Source organism: Rhinolophus hipposideros (genome assembly GCF_964194185.1).
Source record: "Rhinolophus hipposideros genome assembly, chromosome: 21".
In the NCBI taxonomy this organism is placed as follows: Eukaryota; Metazoa; Chordata; class Mammalia; order Chiroptera; family Rhinolophidae; genus Rhinolophus; species Rhinolophus hipposideros.
In genome coordinates this window covers 43,001,343-43,024,286 of record NC_138067.1, presented here as the reverse complement: position 1 = coordinate 43,024,286, position 22,944 = coordinate 43,001,343, and the positions used below count along the sequence as shown (strand labels likewise).

The 22,944-nt window shown below is 46.2% G+C and overlaps 1 protein-coding gene across 3 annotated transcripts in view; it reads right to left on the bottom strand.

Annotated features, from left to right (window-relative positions):
• BICRA (BRD4 interacting chromatin remodeling complex associated protein) overlaps window positions 1–22,944 on the bottom strand; it is a 72,286-nt gene that overhangs the window by 24,243 nt on the left and 25,099 nt on the right. The window lies entirely within an intron of this gene.

The window sequence follows — 22,944 nt, the reverse complement described above, 5'->3', positions numbered from 1 at the left end:
TTGCTCAAGCAGTAGTTCCCTGCAATCAGAAGTGTCTGGATGCTGAAGGGAACCACTTTGAGCTCATCTTGTAATTACAGAAGTCACACGTGACTCGCATCTTCTGTTATATATTGAGTATTATCATTTTAATAGTTTTTTCCTTTCTTAAAATGTGAATACATTTTTTGGCACCCTCTGTACATATACCGTACTACAGGTACACGTGTGTATATATACACACACTACACAATAGTATATAACATATAATATAATTTATTGGCAGTTCAATCTAACAAAATACAGTCGATTCTGGTTATTCGTGGTACTGAGCTTCTCTGGTCGCCGTGAACACTGAATTAGTGAATACTGAGTCACCGCTCCTGGGGGAAACACAAGGGGTCAGGTTCCTACAAGCCTCTCATCACATTTTCATCAACCAATCAATGCATAACCTTGGTTTATTTGTGTTTCTGTTTTAGGACATCTTATTTAATAGAAACTGTTGACTCATGCACATTCAACACATAGTTGACAGCACTATAACTCGTGCCTGAACGAAGCTTATTTTCTCCGTGGGGAAAACCCAGCCTTCCTGACCTTAGGAACACTAGACAGGGCTTCAGCACTGCGCTGGGAGACCACAGCAGTGACCTCAGCTGGACCCATGTGTGTTTTTCAAGGCTCTGCACATGCCTGCACGTGACGGGGAGAAAGCCCTATGAGTATGGAGAGTTGGGGGTGACAAATGTTAGCGAGTAGGCAAATTAACAAATACAGAATCCGTGAATAATGAGGTTCCACTGTAATGACGATGATGAGTCTCTGAATTAGGTCCCATGGTGGCCAGGTTTTAAGCACTCTGCACATATTAACCCACTTCACCTTCTCTAAGACCCTGTAAGGCAGGTGCATTTATCAGCACCATCTGAGGCTCAGAACAGTTAGCAATATGCCCAAGGTTCCTCAACTGGAAGTGGCCGGTTGGGGTTTGAGCCAACGCAGGCTAACTCCAGCGTCCCCGCCCTTAACCACAATCCCACAGAGGATGCTCATCGTGTTGTTTTTCTTTTAAAATCTGAAGCAAATATGGCAAAAATGTCAAGATAAGGCAGCTGGGTGACGTGCAGGCTTTTGTTATCATTTTAGGAATGCCTGGGATAGTTCAGATTTGTAGACACGATAAAAGAGAGTGGCATGGAAGAGAGGAGGAACCGGAGCATGGAGTGCCTTCCCCTCCTCCTCCAGAGGCCCAGGCCCCAGAGAGATCTAGAAAGCATCTGTCACAAGACCCTGGAGCATGGGGTCCTGTCCCACCTAGATTCCAGGTGCACTGGCCTGGTCCAGAGGTGTTCACAAGGGCCCAAGTTTCCCGAGTTCTTCCCTCTACCCTGCCTCAGGTTTTGGAGACGGCCCAAGTTCTGTAAACCTCCTAACAGCAGAATCAGAGCCAGGAGGGGGTGTTTCCTGAGCAGGCGTCTCCAAATGGGTCCACAGGTGAACGTAGGGAGACTCCAGACTTCGCCACAATTTTCTATCTGTTTTTTCATTCCAATGGTAACATTAGAGAAACGAGTGGGGTGGGGGAAGCATTCTACATGGTGATTGGGTGTTGGTGACGAGGGCTTAAAATTTTAACAGCTCAGACTCGTGCATTTCAACACACGTAAATTTCACCTTTAAAAACTAAAAAATGAATCATCGCCATGGAGTGGCAGTGGGTGGGGTGAGAGGTGAGACACGAATGACAAAATGTTGTTAACTGTTAAAGCTGGATGACAAGCATCTGGGAGCTTTACTTTATTGTACAATTCTAATTACTTCGTATATTTTTGAAAGTTTCCATAATAAAGAGAAGAATATGGCATGATCAGCAGGCTTGGGCTCCTGGGAGACTGGCTGCCCCGTTCAGTGGCTGGGGTTGGCACCTGTCCCCCACGAGGTGACTGCCAGGAGGTCCCATGTAGGGTGACAGCCCTGGGACTGGAGTCAGGGGTTCAAATCTCTGCTCCCCCCCCAAAAAATCTCTGCTCCCCCTCACACAGGCTAGGTGACCTGGGGCAAGTGACTTTGCCTCTCTGGGCCTAAGGATCCTCATCTGTAAAACGGGCACAATCCTAGTCCCTACCGCTCATGTGACGGTGGCTTGTGGTATGCACAGACCAGGTGCCAGTATCGACACTATTGGTCTCTATATCATTATTTTTTGAGTTCTACTAAACGTCACTGGCTAATGAGGACAGGTCAGAGGTACAGAGGCCTCCAGCTTCTGCTCTCTGCCCCCCCCTCTCCGGTCTCCTCTCCACATGGTCTCACACTGATTCTCAGGACCTACCCTGGATCGAGAAGGTCAGAAATCACGAGAGGGGCCAGAATTGCTCCATTTTTAACAAACACCCCAGATTCTGAGCAGCTGACATCTACAAAGCTGCTGTGTACGCTCTGCTGGCCAAGTCCTTAGGGTGGGAATCGATTGCACCTTGAGTAGTAAAGAGCTCTTTGCTGGAGAAGTAGGTGTGGGGAGGTGGGAGGGAAGGTAAGAGGAGGCCTGGGTTCCCATTCAAGTATAGCTACTTCCAACCATGTACCCTACAAGTTACTTAGGCCCTCTGTGCCTCGGTTTCCCCATCTTAAAAATGGGGATAACTACATTCCTCCATAGGATTGTTTTATATGAACACCTTTAATCCTCACGGATTTTGTAAGTGATACATACTAGTTATACAGGCAGACCTTGGAGATATTGCAGGTTTGGTTCCAGACCACCGCAATGAAGCAAGGGTCCCAATAAAGCGAGTGAGTTGTACTCTTTTTGCTGGTGGAGGGTCTCGCCTTCAATTTGTAAAAAATGCAACATTATGAAGCACAGTCAAGTGAAGTGCGAGGTATGTCTGTAAATCATGTAACTGCCATTGCGAATATTATGCAGTGTGGCCACTCCCAAAGCTTTCTGGCCACAGCCCAGGCAGGGGGACAAAAATCCCAGGCCCCAGCTTTTCCACGTGGTACCCTTTGCTATGTGTCACCCTTGAGCACGTTTGGAAGGGTTTCTATGTCATCTGCTTCAGCTGTGGGTTATGCACAGGGTGCAACTTAAACTGCAGGGCACCAGGTCTCCTCGAATCCTTCCAACCCTGTTGTTACCCCCACTTCTTAGGTGAGATCAACGAGGCTAAACAGAGCAGTTATGGGGGATTTAGGGGCCACGCAGAAGGATGAAATGTGCCCGTCCAAATGCTCTCGGATAAGCAGGTATCCCACAGTTCTCAACCAGCAGGCAGAGGAGACTTTAAGGACACAAATGAACACCAACTGTTGCAAAAGATAGAATTTACACGCTGCCTGGATATCTGACGATGCTACGAAATTACGATCAAGATTCTAGGTGTAATAATGGCTTCGTATTTTTTTTTCCTTTAGAGTCCCTGGCCTTTAGAAATACATCCTGATATTTAGAGGCAAAATGATAGAATGCCTGTGGTTTACTGCAAAATAATGTTGTTGTGGGTACACTGTCCAATCCGGTAGCCACTAGCCATATGCAGCTATGTACATTTAAGTTTAAGTTAATTAAATGAAATGAGGGCAAAGGACTTGAATAGACATTTCTCCAAAGAAAATACCCCACGGCCGTATGCATATGAAAAGTTGATCAGCATCACTCATCATTAGGGAAATGCAATCTAACCGGCAGACACTGCCTTACACCCATTGGGATGGCGACTATCAAAACCCAGAAAATCACAAGTGTTGGCGAGGATGAGGAGAAATTGGAACCCTTGTGCACTGTTGGTGGGAGTGTAAAATGGTGCAGCTGCTTGGAGAACAGTTTGGCGGTTCCTCAAAAAATTAAAAATAGAATTACCACATGATCCAGCAATTGCACTTCTGGGTATACATCCAAAAGAATTGAAAGCAGGGTCTCAAAGAGCTATTTCTACACCCATGTTCATAGCAGGCCTATTCCCAACAGTCAAAACTCAGAAACAACCCCAGTGTCCATCAGCAGATGAACAGAGAAACAAAATGTGGTGTCTACAGACAATAAAATACTTTTCGGGCAGGAAATGCTGACAAAGTTTATAGCATGGGTGACCCCTGAAGACACTAGGCTAAGTGAAACGAGCCAGTTACAAAAAACGGCCAACACTGTATGATTCCACGTATGACACGCATACAGATAGAAAGCAGAATGGTGGTTGCCAGGGGTTTGGGGGGTGGGTGGGGGAAAGGAATGGGGAGTTAGTGTTTACGGGTGCAGAGTTTCAGTTCTGCAAGATGAAAAGAGTTCTGGGGATGAACCATAGCGATGATTGCACAACAGTGTGGCTGTACTTAATGTCACTGAGCTGTCCCCTTAACAATGGCTAAGATGATAAATTTTATATTATGTATATTTTACCACAATTAAAAAATTGGGGGGAAAAAGGACAATTAGGAATGTCAAATAAAATATATTCATATTAAGAAACTAAATGACATTAAACATTCGTTCTCAGTCACGCTAGCCACATTTCAAGTGGTCAATAACCACATGTGGCTGGTGGCTAGCATATGGGGTAGCACAGATATAAAACACTTGGATCATGACAGAAAGTAGACAGCGCTATTGGACCATGATGGTCGATAAGAGTGGCGGAAAACTGAAAATTGGTGAAGCTGCTTGATTGGGGTGGTGGGATGGGTCCATGTCTTACTATTCTCCCTGCTTTATGTACATTTGAAATGTCCCATGATGAGAATTTAATTACAAAAACACTTTAATACCAAATGTCGTACGTCTCTCTGATTGGTTGTTTACTGTCTGTCCTGCCCCCAACCAAAATGTCAACCTGCCCCAAGGACAGGGATTTTTGTTCCCTGTGGGACACCCAGTACCTGCACAGTGCATGGCACACACTAGGAGCTCAATAAATATTTATGAATTTGCGGAGGAAATTAAATAAACCCATTCATTCATTCAAGGAGCAGCCTGGTGAAAAGGTCATTTATAAAGCACCTATTATGTGTCCAGCATGGGGAAAGCTGGGAATACCATAATGAGCAAAGGCAGATGTAGTCCTTGACCTTGGGAGCATGCACAGCGGTTCTCAACCAAGGGTGGCACCGGACGCCCCTCTCCTGGACACACACATAATCTAAAGCTTTTGAAAAAGTGATTCCAGGGGGCCATAATTAGTGTGCGAAGTTGCCAACCTAAAATTGCTCACATAGGTGCAGAAGCTTTAAAAGCCATCGCACGGCTCCGCCTGAGTCCCAGAATGGAGTGGACACGTGGACAGAGCCACAGTCAACCCACGAGGGCACACACAGGAGGGGGATGAGACTTGGCTACCGTAAGCTAAAGCTGACTGACGCACTTTGAAAAGCCTGCACAGGTTCAGTACTCCCGCAGTCTCGGGCCTTGTGCTAGCTCCTGACCCTCCGGTCCCTCCGGGCCTCAGTGAGGTGTGAAGAAGGCCGACTCACGTCTCACAGCTCAGGAAACAGAGACTCAGAGGGGTCAGAACCCCTTCCTCAAACAATACTACGAGACCAGAATTCGAACTCAGACAGACCCTGTGATTCTGAAGAATCTATAAAAAGCAGGAAAAGGTGGGCCTCAACTCCACAACCAGCTCGAGAGAACAGCCGTAACGCAACAATGACAAAGTGTCCTTCCAGAAACTCGTGTGAATTCTTCAGGCACTTGTAATGCGATCGGAGTGTTGCGTTGTCATTGGGAGCCATGCAGAAGCCAGACTGCCTAGCAGGATACGGAATTAAAAGGCCCCATTAGCTCCAGAAACAGGAGAATGTTAATTTCCCAGTACGGATTTTAGTTACCTTTGGGTCAAAATGAAAGTCGACAGAACTGTATCATTGGCTGATGGCAAATGGCAGGACAAGAAGATCTGTGGCAAAATCTAGCTGCTGCGTTTCCAAACACCACTTCCCCAGCCCTCGTCGCCTTGCTCACAGAAGCCCTGATGCTACTCGGGATAACACTGGCCAATTCCAAGGTGTAAACAAAGACTGTTCTCAGTCAGTCTTTTTCGAACTGTGGGGCACAACGTTTGAGCGTTGTGAAATCAAATTAGCAGGCCACGACCAGGAATTTTTTTTTCAATTAAATGATATAGCGTAAAATGGAATAGGCTAGAATAGAAAATATTAAAAAGGCACCACACATGGTAAGCCTAACTCTAAGACTCTGTGACACCGGTTCAAGTGTGTGTGTCTGTCTGGGTACATATTTCCCAACCTACTACTGTGGGTTGTAGACAAAATAGTTTTAAAATCATTAGACTAAGCCAGTGGCACACCTATTCCCTTTATCAGACATTCACTTCCCCAGGCTTCCTTGCAGCTAAGGTAGCCCTAGTTCTGTAAGTAGTAAAAGTCAAAGTGTATAGAAACGAGTTCTGCTCTATGAGACTTTCAGGGAAGATTGTGGGAGACTTTGGGAAAGTTTTTCTTCCAGAATATGAAGACAGCACATCTCTAGGAAGAAAGTCTTTGGCTACCCGCTTCCAGCTTTGACTACAGTTGTGATGACTGGAGCTGCAGCAGTGATGTTGCAACCAGGAGGCAACAATCCCGAGGGTGGTGAGGCCCTGGGCAGAGGACGACTATTGAGAGGAGAGAAAAAGACTGCGTTCTTAACAACTGTTCATGCACTGCCTCCCTGCAGACTTCTTCCAGTCTAAGTCCCTATTAGGTTTTCCATTATTTGTAGTCAAACACAACCTGACATAAGTGAGCTTGTATTTCCAGATAGCTTTGCAACCCATCACAGGGACTCTCACGGCCTTCCAGGGGTCAAGGACTCTAAATACACTAACTGGGAAGAGAGGTCCAGCCAAACGGGAGAGGGCTGATGGTAAGGGGATGTGAAAAAAAGATCACCGAGGGATTGCATAAACGGCCAGAAACTCTTCTCCTCCCTAGTCCCACACTCTTTGCAGTTCCTTCTATCAAGAGGTGGAATCTATTACTCAATCCTTGAACTTGGACGGGCCTCTGGACGTGTCTTAGCCGACAATGTGATAGATGTGGTGGTGTGCATTTCTGAGCCTACACCTAAAGAGACCTGGCATGCTTTGCCCAGCTGCCATGTGTAGAAGCCCAGGCTAGCCTGTTAGAGGACAAGAAACATGTGCTCGTCACCTTCATCATCCCAGCTCACAGCCAGCCAAGCCCTAGAAGCAGAGCCACCTAGCTGACCGACAACTAACCAAAGATACCCAGGTAACACCAGAAGTACCCCGTCCGCATGCTGACCATTAGGATAACGGTTTTAAGCCACTGTGGCGTATGGTGTTTGCCAAAGATGGCTGCAGCAATGTTTCTGATCCCCTTCCCCCCCATCTTTCCCAAGGTGATCTTGCCTACTCCCTTGAATTGAGGAAAGTTTGTGACTACTTTCAGAACCAGGGCAGTGCAACAGAAGTGCCGCTACGTGACTTCTGAGGCTGGGTCACAAAAGGCAATTCAGTTTCTGCCTTGGCTATGGGGACATTTAACATGGAAACCATGAGATGGAAGACTGACTACTCTGAGGCCACCATGCTAGGGGAACGCCCAAGCTCATCACATGGAGAGACCACGAGTAGGCGCTCTGGTTCATGGTCATATATTCAAGTCACCCCAGATACCAAATACACATGTGCAGAAGCCTTCTGTCCCCAGGCTTTCAGTATTCCCAGCCAAGACGTCAGACATCACGGATCAGAGACCACTGTGTCAAATTCCATGTCACATTCTTGACCCATTAAACCCATGAGCATAATACAACTGTTGCTTTAAACTGCTCCATTTGGGGTAACTCGTTCAACAGCAATAACCAGAACAGCCTCTCTATTTTGGGGTTGTTTGTTATGCAGCAGCTACAGCCCTCTCTGGAGACTAAGGACCAACCTTGACCTCACTTCTCTGACTCCCCCAAGTCTTATCCATTCCATCTCCCAAATCTGTCCACTCTATCTCCTCCTCTCCATGACCACTATTCCGGCCCAAATCCAGGCCTCACTGTTTCTCTTTTCACCTATCCATCCACCCAGTCTGTGTTAACATTCAGCTTATTCACAACTGGTTGCACCTGTTGTTAAAATACTCAAGCACTTCCTCACTGACTGGTAAATAAATGTTGCTCCAAGCCTCCAATACTCCGCCTACCTGCTCAGGACCACCTGAGAACCACCCTCCTCCACGACCAAGCACCTGAAGGCACCACGTGGCACAGCAGGGAGCCCGCAGGACCCTCCTTCCACACCACGCCACGCATACTTGATTGGTGCCCATGCTCTGCTGCTTGTTACCAATTTTAAATATTGCCTCCACTGCACACATCCATTCACCCACCGATTAGCAAGTGACACTCAACACCTCCTATATTCCCGCCTCATGCTGGGCGCCGAGAAACGGTGGTGGGCAAATGGATGTACCTTCCTAGAGCTCAAGTCTACCAGTAAAAACATCAATCAAACCATGCACAAACAATATAAAGCCGCCTCCTACTGGCCAGGATCGCTTTGGCCTCTGCTCCTCCACGCCCACCCCTTCCTTACTGGCCACCACCCCGACCTGCCCCGCCACATGGCCGACCCCTGCCTAAGCGTCCCCCAGGATGGCTGGAGTTTGGAAGTCCAGGCATTTGAGGTGGTCTAAGTCTGTGCCCTCTGCCCTCGGCTGTCATCAATTCTGGCTTTGTCATCTTCTTCATCATCATAGCCAAGGTTTGCTGAACTTACTAGTGCTAGGTGCTGTTCTAAGTGCTTCATCTTATTTCATTTCATTCTCACAACAGTCCTATGTGGCAGGTGCCATTACCCTCAGACCTATTTCACAGCTGAGGAAACGGAGGCAGAGAAAAGGGTTAGGTAACTTGCCCAAGGTCACCAGTTAGCAGAACGGCAGAGCCAGGATTTGAACCTAGGCCGACAGGCTCCCAGGCTCATGGGAACTCCATGGTGGTGCCAGGCTGGCTAGCACCCCCACCCCAATGCCCTTACGGGTCCCTCCGTCCCCCAGTAACCCACTCAGGTCCTCTTCCCCTTACGGGGTCCTGAAATGCCATAGAGAAGTCAGTTCATTTCCCACACAGCTCGGCAGACAGGCAAATCGGGTGATGCCCTGTGGAGTGGACTCCACATACCCCAATGCCTAGAAGTTACTCTCTTAGAATGTATTTATTTCTAAGGCACCTGCAGGGCGTTGAATAGTGGCCTCCCAGAAAGCTATGTCCACAACCCAGAATCTGTGAATATGGCCTTCCTTGTTTGGAAAAAAGGATCTTTGCAGGTGCAATGAAGTTAAGGATCTCGAGAGGAGATCATCCTGAATTATCTGGGTGAGCCCTAAGTCCAGTGACCAGTGACCTTTGAACAGACAGAAGGGAAGACATAGAGAAGGCCACGTGAAGACGGAGGCAGAGATTGGAGCGATGCAGCCACAAGCCCAGGATCACCTGGAGCCCCCAGAAGCCGGAAAAGGCAAAGGAAGATCCTTCCCTAGGGACTCAGAGAGAGCAAGACTCTGACTGCTCCGGAGGCCCTGCCATCACCTAATTGTGGACTTCTGGCCTCCAGGACTGTGAGAGAATAAATTTCTGTTATTTTAAGAATACCACGTTTGTTAGGGCAGCCACAGGAAACTAATGCGGGATGTAAATTTGTAAGACACACACAGGTAATGTGTACTGGGTATATAATAGTATTATATTACTATATACAGAGGGTGACAAAAAAAGTATACACATTTTAAGAAAGGAAAAAACTGTATTAAAATTACGCTGATGGTAACCACTTTGAGCAACTCTTGTAATTGCAGAAGTCAAACGTGACTTGTAGTCATCTTTTGCTATCCGCATATATTAAGTATTACAGTTTTAATATGTTTTTTTCCTTTCTTAAAATGTGTATACAGGTTTTTGGGCATACTCTGTATATAATATTATATACTATATGTCAACCACCATGTACAGTTGCCCAGGTTGTCCACTGCACAAAGGAATCCAGTTATAGGGACAAGTGGGGCCTCAAATCCAGCCGAGATTCTGCTGACACCAGTGAGACCCAGATAAGGGTAACATCCACCTGGAGAAAGGACTCCCTTCTCCTAATTCACACAAAGGAGACTCTGGGGCTGTGCCCTCCCAGAAGAGGTACCTTTCACAATTCCGTGCAAAAACTCCTAAGAGGTAGCTGGGCCCTGGATATGTGGCCGCTAGCATGCTGTATCTATTTCAAAGCCAGAAATGGAAAAGAAGGAAAAAAATGTTGGTTCCTAGCCCACTCCCACCCGTTTAGGGAAAGAGAGAGAGAGAGAGAGCAATTTGAAGAGCAATTAAAAACTGCACCATCTTCATTTTGAGTGACCTATGGAGTTTTAAAATCATTGTATTAGCTTAATAACGGGACAGCCCAGTTTATACAGGTAGTTAGTTACACCCTAGAAATGTTTTGTGTGTTCTTCCTTTTTTCCCTTTTTGCCATTCACCGCTGTTCTAAACCCAGCTATAAAGCTGCAGTCTTGCCAAGAAAATCAGGTATCTCGAAAGATTTTGGACTTTTTTCTTAGTACCAGTTAAAAAATAAATTAATTAAATTTAAGAAAAACAGGAAACTCTCAGAAGGACTGAAACAGGCAATGGGGTAAGATGAAGGGAACAAAAGGGGCGATTATGTTGACTGGACACAGGGCCTCCACAGCATCAGGCAAGAGAAAGCTTCAAGTTCAGGAAAAAATGGAGCTATGAGAAGCCGAGGAAACAAAAGCCCAGACAGCATCCCACACGTGCCTCCAACCACTTGTTCCTAAACTTGAGCCAGAAGGCTTTTAAAATAAAGATTGGGTTTCAGAAGCAGCAGGTCTGGGGTGGGGCCTAAGAACCTGCATTTCTAACAAGTTCCCAAGTGGTGCAGATGCAGCTGCAGGAACCACACTTGGAGAACTGCTGCTCTAGAAGTTTCTGTCGCTTTAGTTTTCCTTCTGGGACTCTTGCTCTCATATTGAACACAAGCCACCAGTCCCCAGCCAGTGTCTAGTGCTTCTTGCTCCTTCTTCCTGCTTGAAAGACTGATGGGAAACCTGATGACAATGGCTAGTGCTACAGCAGCCATTTTGCACTCCTGAGGGTAAGGTCAAAACAATAAGAGACAGACCTAGAGGCCTGGCAATACAAATATTCCCGGAATGGCTTCTAGTAGACATCCTGTTCAGGAGAGAATTAAAAGCCTGAATTAACTAAGGTTAAACATACACCTAACTGTGTGACCCAGCAATTCCATTTCACTTAATAGAAGTGAAAAGTATGTCCACAAAATCATTTGTACAAAAATTTCCATAGCAGCCTTATTCACAAAAGCCCCAGACTGGAAACAGCGCAGGTGTCCATCGATGGGTAAATGGATAAAGAAATTGTGTTCTGTCCATACAGTGGAATACAGCTCAACAATAAAAGGGAATAAACCAACACATGCAAAGACATGGATGAATTTCAAATGAATCATGCTGAGCAAAGGCAGGCAGACACAAAAGACTATGCACTATGTGGTCCCCTTTATGTAAAGTTCCAGCGAATCGGATGGGGGGGGGGAAATCAGAGGTATGGTTGCCTCAAGGGGTCGGGAGCGGGGACAAAAGAGGGGGGTAAGTACTGCCTAGGAAGATCCATGAAGAAATCTTCTGGGACGATGGAAATGCTCTGTATCTAGATCTGGATGATGGTTACATAGATAACACGTGTCAAAATTCATCAAGCTATGCACTTAAGCCCTGTGCATTTTATCTCAGTAAAACACAGCTAGTGTGATTTTTAAAAAGCCAATACAATCAATTCTTGTTATTTGTGACAGTTGTGTTCCACAAAGTGGCCACAAACGCTGAATTAGGGACTAATGAACTATACTGCTCCCCGGGGAAATACGGGGTCCTGGGAGCCTCTGGTGGTCAACTGATCAATACATCACCTTGTTTTATGTGTGTTTCTGTTGAAAGACATCTGATTTAATACATGTTGCTGATTTGTTCACACTGAGAACACGGCCAACAGCGCGAAAACTCATGCTGAAGAAAGCTTCTCGAACGTCCGTGTTTTCGCTGTAAGGCACATCCCAGCCTTCCTGAGTTTAGGAAGGCTAGCCAGCACTTCAGCGCTATGCTTGGGGGCATTTCCAACAGCTAAATCACCAAAGAAAATCACAAAACTGTGAAAAACATGGCACTAAATAGACCAAGAAAATGATACTCACTGACAGCGTGAGAGCTGAAATGGGAAGGCAGAGCATTTGCGTCTGACCTTGGCTGGACCTCGGCCACTCAAACTTTTCACCTGCAAATGGCTGGGAAATGTGGCCGGTGCCAATGAGAATCGACTGCATAGGGCTATCTCTACCAAGGTAAGTTCTTACCTTTACCCTTTACCTTTAACCTAAGTGATTTCACTAAGGGGAAGGTATCCTATAGGTACAACATGACACAGCCAGAATTACATGTTTAGGTTTTATGGCATCGTGTGTAACAGCAACATATGGGAATCAATCCACTGGATATCAGTAGAAAAGGGGTTAAACAAACTATGGTCCACCCAAACGAGGGGAATTCCATGCAGCTGTAAAAAAAGAATGAGGTACACAAATAGCCAGTAAGTACGCAAAGAGAGGCTATACAACGTTAGTTATCAGGGAAATGCATGAAAAGCACCGTGAGATACCACTTCACACCCACTAGGATGGTTATGAATCAAAAAGACAGACAATGACAAGTGTTGGTGAGGAAGAGGAGAAATCATCCCTCAGACATTGTAGGTAGGAATGTAAAATGGTGTGGTTGCTGTGGGCAACAGCCTGGGCAGTTCCTCAAACAGTTAAAAATAGAGTTACCATGTCACCCAACAATTTCACTCTTACATATACACCCAAGAGAAATGAAAACATTCATTCACACAAAAACTTGGACACAAATGTCCACGGCAACAGCACTATTCGAAGTAACCCAAATCAGCGGGAGAATGGATACGCAAATGTGGTACAGCCACAGTGAAGTATTCTTCCGTCGTAAATAGGAATGAAGTACGAAGGCATCATGGTACGACATGGATGAGCCTTGAAAACATCATGCCGAGTGAAAGAAGCCAGACACAAAGGGCCAGCTATTGTAGGATGCCATTCATACAAAATGTCCAGAATAGACAAATCCATAGAGACAGAAAGCAGAATCATGGTGCCTCGCATGGGTGGGGAGGGCGGAATTTGAAGTGGCTGTTCCTGGGTACAGTTTCTTGTCGGGATGATGAAAATGTTCTAGAACTAGGTCTGGTAATGACTGCACAACTCTGTGAATGTACTAAAAACCACTGAAGCGTACACTTCAGAGGGATGAGTTTTACGGTATGTGAATTACACTCATGGGCTGCATAACGATATTTCGATCAACTACGGACCACATATATGACGGGGTCCCATAGATTATAACGGAGCTGAAAAACTCCTATTGCCTAGTGACATGGACATCGTAATGTCATAGCACAATGTGCTTGTGGTGACGCTGGTGTAAACACACCCACTGCACTGCCCGTCATATAAAAGTACAGCATACAATTACAGTATAGTAGGCTGCGTATACCATTTAGGTTTGCATAAGTACAGCAGGTCCTCAACTAACGCTGTTCCGTTATCACATGAATGAGATGCCCTAGGAACTCAACTCTTGTTTGTATCAGTTTATGGTAAAACTAGTTTCACTATACGTTGTTTTGCTTCGAGTTCCAGAACCTAGTGACAGTGTTAAAGGACTTACTGTCCATACACTCTATGAGGTTTGCACTGCGATGAAATCGCCTAACGACACGTTTCTCAGAATGCATCCTGTCCTTAAGCGGCACAAAACTGTATATCAATACAGATATTATTCTTTTTTTTTAAATGAGGATGTTTTCTATAGACTGATAGGGGAAGATCTCCCAAGCTATTTACTCCATGAACAAGTGAAATGCAGAACAGTGTGTACAAAACATTACCATCTGCTTAAAAAGAGAGTGAAGGAGATATAAGAATTGTGCCCTCGGCCGGGCAATCAAGGCTAACACCACTGGTGACAAGTCAGGCTGACAGCATGGCCCTTTGATGTAACGTGATGAGAAGGGCACTTTACCTCTGGGGTCTTCCTGCCAAACCCCTAACCTCTGTCTAGTCACGAGAACACCACCAGCCAGATCCCAAGTGAGGGTCATTCTCCAAAATACCTGACCAGGACTCTGCAGAACGGTCAAGGTCATTGAAAATAAAGGAAGTCTGGGAAATTGGTACAGCCAAGAGGAGCCTAAGGAGACATAACAATTAACTGTAAGGTGGTACCTTACAGTACCACCAACAGGGAAAAACTAAGGAAATCAGAATAAGTTCTGGGAGTGCTGATAGTAAACGCAGCATGTTGGTTTCTTGGTGTGTACAATAGACCACAGTAATATAAAATGTTAACATTAGGGAAAACGGTGCGGGGTATGAAAGAACTCTGGGCTATTTTTGCAATTTTTCTGTAAATCTAAAATTATTCCAAAAGAAAAGTTTAAACATATATAAAAAAAACCTCAACAGTCTTCAATGAACTTAAAAAAAAAAAAAGTGTTGGAGCTGCAGCTCTGACCTGCTTCCCGAGAGGCCCCGCTGGCCCTCTAGGGCTCGGCCTGATGGAGTAGACTCATCTCAAGGACCTGCCTGTATGTCTCACAGCTCCAAAACATGTCCCGATTCTGCCCTTGTTCTCTTACAATCTCATCCCCTCATGGCAGCCAAAGGGATCCTGTTAGAATTCAAGTCAGCCCACGTCCCTCCTCTGCTTGGAGCCCTCCCTTGACTCCCGCCTCACGCAGGAGTGAAAGCCCAAGTCCTCACCACAGGCCACCAGGCCCCACACCATCTGTCTCCATTCCTTTTTTGTCCCCATCTCCCACCCTTCCTCCCTCATTCAACCCCTCCAGCCTGCTCAATATTCCTCTAACAGACCAGGCAGACACCTGCCTCAGGACCTTTGCATAAGCCACTCCCTCTGTCTGGCAAGCTTTTGCCTTTACTACCAATTCTCCATGGTCACCAGGTCAGTGGGACTCAACCAATTCTTTCTACAATTGCAATCCCTACCCCCCACCAGCACTTCCACCTCCTTCTCTTGTTTTACTTTTCTTCAAAGTGCTGATTGCTATCTGACATGCTGTAAAAGTGATTAATCTTATCTACTGCCTGTCTCTGCCAGGAGGGGGTGACCCCAGGCTTCTGTCAGTTTGGTTCACTTTGTGTAAACACTGACTGAATGACTGAGGGGGACAGTTCTCTGTGACCCACAGCTGATGCTGAACAGTGTACACGCCTGTCCCAAGACCGAAGCGAGTTGGGGGAAGGCTGGCTGACCAGAGATCCATGGGGCTGGGCTCAAAACGGGGGACCAAACGCTACAATGGGAGTGAGGCCCAGCAACCCAGAGGGAACCTGTGGGTGGGAGGTGGGAGAGGAGGTGAAAGGTCACGGAGGTGGGGAGTGAAACTGGGCCTCAGCACAGAAAGCTGATCAGAGAAGGGGAAGCTGAGAAGTGCTGACAGGGCAGATGCCATGTGGGAAAGAGCAGTTCAGAGAGAGACAGAGGGAGAGAGCAAGAGGAAGAGGGACAGAGAGAAAGTGAGTGCATCTCCACAGGACTTAGCCTCCCGCTCCCGCCTTGCACATAAACCCAGGAGGCAAATTAATCCAGTTCGTCTACACCTGTGGTCCCTGCCAACTCAATGCCAGGAGCCACTCCAATAACAAGACAACAAAATCTCTAAGCAAAAGTACAGAATGCCCTCTAGGAGGGTGACAGCACCCCGTGACACCCCCACACGGGACAGGATCCCAAGGCAGCTGCCTCCACACCTGCACTGACAACGTGGATTTCTGGTTCACAGGCGCAGTGCAAAAGAACACTGCTCCAGACCCCAGAGCAAGAGTTAAAGGGCTTAAACATGCAGTAGGGCTGCAGCAATGCCTTGAATCTTCATCCAGGAAGAAAGATTCTAGAATATGTGATGTGGGGCATATTTCTGTCAATTTCTATCTGGCATCATACAGAGCATGGGGTTGCTTTCTGGTGGACCAAAGAACACGTTCTAGAAAGTTCATTGTACCCTTGAACTGGAAACAATCCAAATGCCCATCAACAGAATGCATGAATACGTCAAGGTACATCCACATAATGAAATACTACACAGTAACGAAAAAGGAACAAACCAAGTATGGGTATATACAACATAGAAGAGCCTCAAACATATGATGTTGGCGGAAAGAAAACAATGCTGCAGGATTTCACACGTAAAGTACAAACCCAGACAACGCTAATCTATGGAGTTAGAATCAGGAGGGTGGTTCCCCTGGGGGAGGGCAAGAGATTGGGGGAGAAGAAAGGGCACGAGGCATCTCTTGAGAGGATGGTATTATTCTGTTTCGGGAGCTGATTAGATGGGTGTGTCCAGGACATGAAAATTCATCCAGCGGGACGCTTATGATGTGTGCACTTTTCTGTGTGTTGTCATTCAACAATACGTTATCAACAAGGGGAAAAAAACAATAACTGTCCGTCTCATCTATTGTTGCTAGAATGGAAAATGGTGTAACCGTGTGGGAAGCAGACTGGTAGTTCATCAAAAGGTAAAACAGAGTTACTCTATGATACCCAAGAGAAACGAAAAGACGTGTCCCCATTAAAAACTTGTACACGAGTGTTCCAGGTGCATTATTCACACTAGCCAAAAGGTACAAACTGTCCAAATGCTCATCAACTGATGAATGCAGAAACAAAATGTGTTCCATCCACATAATGGAATAGTAGTCAGCTGTGAAAAGGAATGAAGCTCTGATCCATGCTGTAACATGGATGAACCTTGAAATCATGGTGAGTGAAAGACCACGTATTATGTGATTTTGTTTCTACGAAACATCCAGAACAGACAAATCTATAAACAAAGAAAGTAGAGCACTGGTTGCCAGGGCTGGGATGGATGGGAGGAATGGGGAGTGGTGGCTAAGCAGCACAGGGTGTCTTCTCGGGGAGATGAAAATGTTCTAAAATTGACGATGATGATGGTTCCACATCTCTGAGAATGTCCTATAAATCATGGAATTGTACACTTTAAATGGGTAGAGTGTATGATATGTGAATTATATCTCAATAAAGCTGTTTTAAAAAGACTATGCAAAAGAGTGTTACTTTATAATTGCCAGATGAAACATACATGTTTTATACTTTTCTGTACGAATCTTCTATTTCAGAATTATAAAAAAGGAAAAGTAGCAAATAGGTACTGACCACACCAAGACACGTGATTATCCCCATTTCACAGAGTGAAAACGGAGGCAAAAGCCCGTGAGCACACCCTGCGTCACTGAGCAGGTGTGCGCTGCAGCCCGGCTCTCAGCTCTTCTGTGGCTGCGTCCTCCCAAGACCCTGCTTTGTTCTGGGAGGGACAGGGCTGGGGGGATGGCAGGAGCAGACCTTCCAGCCCTTACCCTGCACCTCTCTTTCAGCAAATGCTTCCTTCGGCTTCGCTGCAATCATTCGTTCAAGCCTCAAAATGAAGAAACATTACCTGACCCCACACTATGCCTGAGTCTCTTCAGCAGCCTCCTCACGGTCCTCCTGCCCCCACCCCAGCCTAGTGTTCACGTGGATCTGGTCAGAACCTGAATCAGGTCATGGTGCCCTCGGCTCAGAACCCTAGCCAGGTTCCCGGCTCACTCAGAGTAAAAGTCAAGTCCTTACTGTGACCCACAAGATCTGACGCTCAGCCTGCACCCTCTCCCCTTTGCTCATTCAGCTCCAGCTACACGCGTCTCCTCAACAGCCTTCAAACCCACCAGGCATGGTCCTGCCTCAGGGCCTTTGCACGGGCTGTTCTCGCTGTCTGGACTGCTCCTCCCCAAATACCCACACGGCCTAATCCCTCACCTCCTTCAGGTCTCTATTCAAACATCACCTCCAAAAGGGCAGCCCCAGCTTCCTGCACCTGATTCCCCTTTATCCTGCTTTATCTTTGTTAGGAACACTTACCATCATCTGACACAGTAAATATTTTACTGACTTATCTTGTTTATTATCTGTCTCTGAAGTAGATGCTTGAGAAATATTTACTAAACATTGGGTAACCATGTACAGCTGTGCAGGTTGTACACTGCACCGCCCTAGGGGGACGCCATTCCCATCTTACGACACTGTAGATTTGTGTATACACATGATCACAATTTTCTGGCAGATGGAAGTAAAGGGTCCTGAGAAAGGGACATCTGTTTTTTGTTCCACAACAAGAAACAGATAGTGGAGGCCACGGTTAAATAAACAGGCAAAGTGTTTCATCAGATGCAGCCAGAAAGTCTGCCACATAACACCCAGACGGCCTGGGTTCAGATCCTGCTCTGATACTAAGCTGTTGTCTGAATCTGGGCAAGTCACGCCTCTCTTTGCCTCAGTTTCCACTTCTGACTCCCGTCACGCTGTTGGTGCGAAGATTAAATGAATGAATACATGTAAAGTACAAGAGCTGCGGCTCACGGGATATGCTAGAAAAGGGTGCACCATTATCAGGAGTAGCTACTGTTCCCAAATCCCCAGGCTCAGGCTTCAAAAAAATCCACCACTAGAGAAAACTGGTTTTTAGCACAATGCACTTCAGCCTCACGTGTTGGGCTGAGCCGACCCCTGACTTTGGGTTTGGAGCTCTGCAGATCTAGGACCGAGGACTGGAACTCCGAGTCCCTCTTAGGGGCCGTGGGGGACACTGGTATTCACACACACAGTGGGGCAGAAACCCCAGCTCCAGGACACAAGCCCTCAGGGGGCATTCCCCACTCACGACGCACCCGTCGAAGGTAAGGGGAAAAGCAAATCAACTGGGAGAGCATGTGCCAAGATGCGAATAAGGCTGGCTATCCAGGATGACAGAATTATGAGTCACTTGTGTGTTCACAGCATTTCTGGACCTTTGTATATTCCATTTTCATCCCCACGATTCTCTTTTGTTCCCTCCAGTTAAGAGACTGTGTTTTTCTGTAACTTTGTATTAAAATCGCATGCCCCCCCAAATGCACATATTACAAGTACAATGGACTGTCACAAACAATAAGGCAGCTGCCGGAACAGAAACAAGAAGACAACCAGCCTACTGGAGTGCACCTTTGAAAGGAAGAACCTTGGCCAGGTCAAGAGCGAGGGTTCTGAAAATTCCCGCAGGGATGTGTCACCTGAATACCTGACTCTTACTGAAAGGAAACAGCAGTCAAACCCAAATGGAGGGGTGCTCTAACAGATAACTGGTCTGGACCCTTCCAAAGGCCAATGTCACAAAACACAAAAGAAAAGCTGAGAAAAAACACTCCAGAATGAAGGAAACAAGAGACACGACAAATAAATGTAACGTGTGATCCCAAACCAGGTCCTATATTGGGGGTGGGGAGATCTAGCTATAAAGAACCTTATTAGAACTGACAAAATTGGAATACGAAGAATACACCAGATAGAAGTATTGCATCAATGTTCCACGAGGTGCGTTTGATAACGATCCTGGGATTTCATAACATCAGTCTTGTTCTTCAGAAATACACACCAAAGTGTCAAAGGCCAAAAAAGCGAGTGGTATATGGTTCCTACTCTCAAATGGTGCAGAAAAAATAAATAGTGTAGAGTTCAGATGTAACTGGACCATGTTCTGTAACTGGCCCATTTTCCAGATGAGGAAACTGAGGCTCCCACACAGAAAACTTTTTGCTCTGCCGGCCCTTAAAAAGAGAAAATGAGAACAAAAAAGGGAAACATGGTAAAATGCTAAAAGTTGGTGAATCTAGATGAAGGGTTGTCTATATTATTTTTGCCACTTTTTTAGAAACTTGAAAATTTTTCAAAATATCAAGTTCGGCCGGTTCTGGGGCCACACTGCCTGGATTTGCCCCTAACTCAGTGCTCCTGGCTGTGCAACTTGGAACAAGTTACTTCCCCTCTCTGTGCCTCAGTTTCTGTGTCTGCAAAACAGACATTGGAATAACCACTTTGCAGGCCACTAGTGTTCTGCCTGCATGCGGGTGTTTCACAGCGGACTTGGGGACTTCTGATGGGGCTTAAATATTCTCCACTTCATTCCTGCTTGCAGGGTTGTATCAAGATTGGATGAGTCCACGTGCCTAACACATTAAACGCTCAATCAATGTTAACTGTTACTATCAACATGAGGAAACCAAAACCATGAAAATTTGTGCCCCGTTTTCCCAGCTAATGTACAGACTGCACAAAGCCTGTCTGTCCAGGGCCACCTAGTAGGGGGCTGGTCCCTAGTCCTTTGTCACAGCCTGTCTGGTGCCAGGGACCTTGGTGACAGCGAGTGGCCCGAGGACAATGAGACAACACTGAGACAGAGTTTGACGTCCCAGGAAGCAGGTGCCTGTCCAGGGCCTGGACTGAGCCCCTGTGGTACAGCAAGAGCCACATTCAAATCTGTCCCTTTAACAGTTAGAGGCAGCAAACCGAAGCTCCAGATACATTTAGGTTGGTTTACATAGTTACTCTGTGGGTCAAATTTTAGACACTGGGAAAAATGTTTTTTAAAAAGAATCTAGATTTCCAGCTTTTCTTGAAAAACTGGGCTATCTGACCTACAGTAAGAATTGAGCAGCAACTGACCGCTTTTGACACGGGGGGGACTCCTCAGCTGCCCTTGGCACATTTCCATCCCCACACCCCCCCCCCGCACTCCCCTGACCCGGAGCCTAAGTGCTCACACTACACCTAGAATTTGTGTCCAGGTCTCTGGAGATATCTGGGTCAGCAGCCTCGACTTTCTGCTCAGTTGTCGGACCTGGAGCCAATGGTTCTCCATCTGAGAGCCTCAGTTTCCTCATCTGGGAAATGGGCCAGTTGCACCTGAACACGTGCAGAGTTGATGTGAGGATAAAACCAGACCATCATGGGAAACAATTGGTAAGGAGATGGCCCCTGTCAACCCTAGTCCCCACCTACTGTGTATGAAGTCTTGTTATTTCTAGAAAGAGAAAAGGGGCCAAGGCTCTTACATCACTGTATGAGATTGGAGCCCAACCAAATGTGGTCTATTCATGCAACGAAATATTATTCGGCAATAAAGAGGAATGAAGTCCTGATTCATGCCGCCACATGGATGAACCTTGAAAATATTACACTGAGGGAAAGAAGCCAAACACGAGAGGCCGCATATTGTAGGATTCCATTGATATGAAATACCCAGACCAGGCAAATCCATAGAGATCGAAAGTAGACTAGAAGTTGTCCGTGACTGGGGGGGGGCTGGAGGTGAGGATTGAGTGTGATGACTAAGAAGTGTAGGGTTTCTTTTTGGGAAGATGAACTACAATGAATTCTACAATGGTCTGTGGTGATGTTGTACAACTCTGAATGTACTAAGAACCACTGAGTCACACCCTTTAAATGGGTGAATTGTATGGTTTGTGAATGATCTCATACATCATATATCATTTTAAGAAATGCATGGAAGAAAAAGTGGGAGCAGGGAATTCAGGGTGCTTCCAGAAGAGATGTCTGGGCTGGGATGCAGGCTGGCGGAAGGAGTGTCACTGCATCACCTTGGCTGGGGACTTACTGCTGCCCCCCAGATGGCCTGGGTTCAGATCCAGGCCAGCAGGAGCTCTGCAAAGTCCCTCGCGTGGAGCCTTTACCAACTTTGTAGAACATAACTTCTGTGAATAACAAGAATTGATTTAAATTGGCGAATCACAGATTGGGAGATAATGTTCACAGTACATACATGTATCAGACAAAAGACAGGGGTCCAGAATATACAAAGAAATCCTACAACTCAGCAATAAGACAAACAATCCAATTTAAAAATAAGTAAAAGCAGGTCCACAAATGGCCCATAAGCCAATGAGATGTTCAACACCTTTCGTCGTCAGGGAAATTTAAGACCAGAATGACATACCTCTACAGACGCATTCGAAGGGCTAAAATTAAAAAGCCTGACAACAGCAAGTGGTGGTGAGGGCGTGGAGCAACTGGAACTCTTACTCATTGCTGGCGGTAATGTGAAACGTTACAGCCACTTTGAAAAATGGTTGGGCAGTTTCTGATAACGTTAAACATGTCCTTGCCAGACCCTGCCAGCCCACTCCAAGAGAAACGATCATGTATGTCCATGCAAAGAATGTTCACAGCAGCTCCACTTGTAAAGGAAACACTGGGACAACCCAAAGGTCCACCAGCAGGTGACTGGATAAGCAGGTTGTAATATATCCACACAGTGGAATACAGCTCAGCAACAAAAAGAAACGAACCACTGATACATGCAACATTGATGAATCTCAAAATCGTTATGCAGAGTGGCAGAAGCCAGACACAAAAGACTACATGCTGTGGGACTCTGTTTATATCCAACTCTAGAAAATATACATCGAACCTATAGTTATAGAAAGCAGATGTCATTGCCTGAGGCCGGGAGGTAGGGAGGACTAGCTGCAAAAGGGCACTGAGGGACCCTTTTTTGAGTGATGGAAATGTTGTATCTTGCATGGGGTGGTGGTTACACAATGGTCAAAATGTGTCAAAATGCACCCAACAATACTCTTAAAGTAGATGTATTACATTGTACATAAATTATACCTCAATAAAATTCATTATAAAAAACAACAACAAAAGAAAACCAGACTCTGACTCCAGACTGTCCAGTTCCAATGGTGGTTCCAGGGCTTACTGGCTACGCCTTGGGGCAAGTATCTCTGCTTTCCTGCCTCAGGGCCTTTGCGCTTGCTGGTCTTTCTGCCAGGAACATCCTTCTGCAAGGGCAACAGGGCTTACCCCTCACCTTCTTCAGCCCTTTGCTCAAATGTCACCTTTTTAGTGAGGGCTAGTTAAAATTCCCACTCTCACCAGCAGCCCTCTGAACCCACTTTCCCTCTTTCTTTTCTTCACAGCATGCAGCACTCAGTC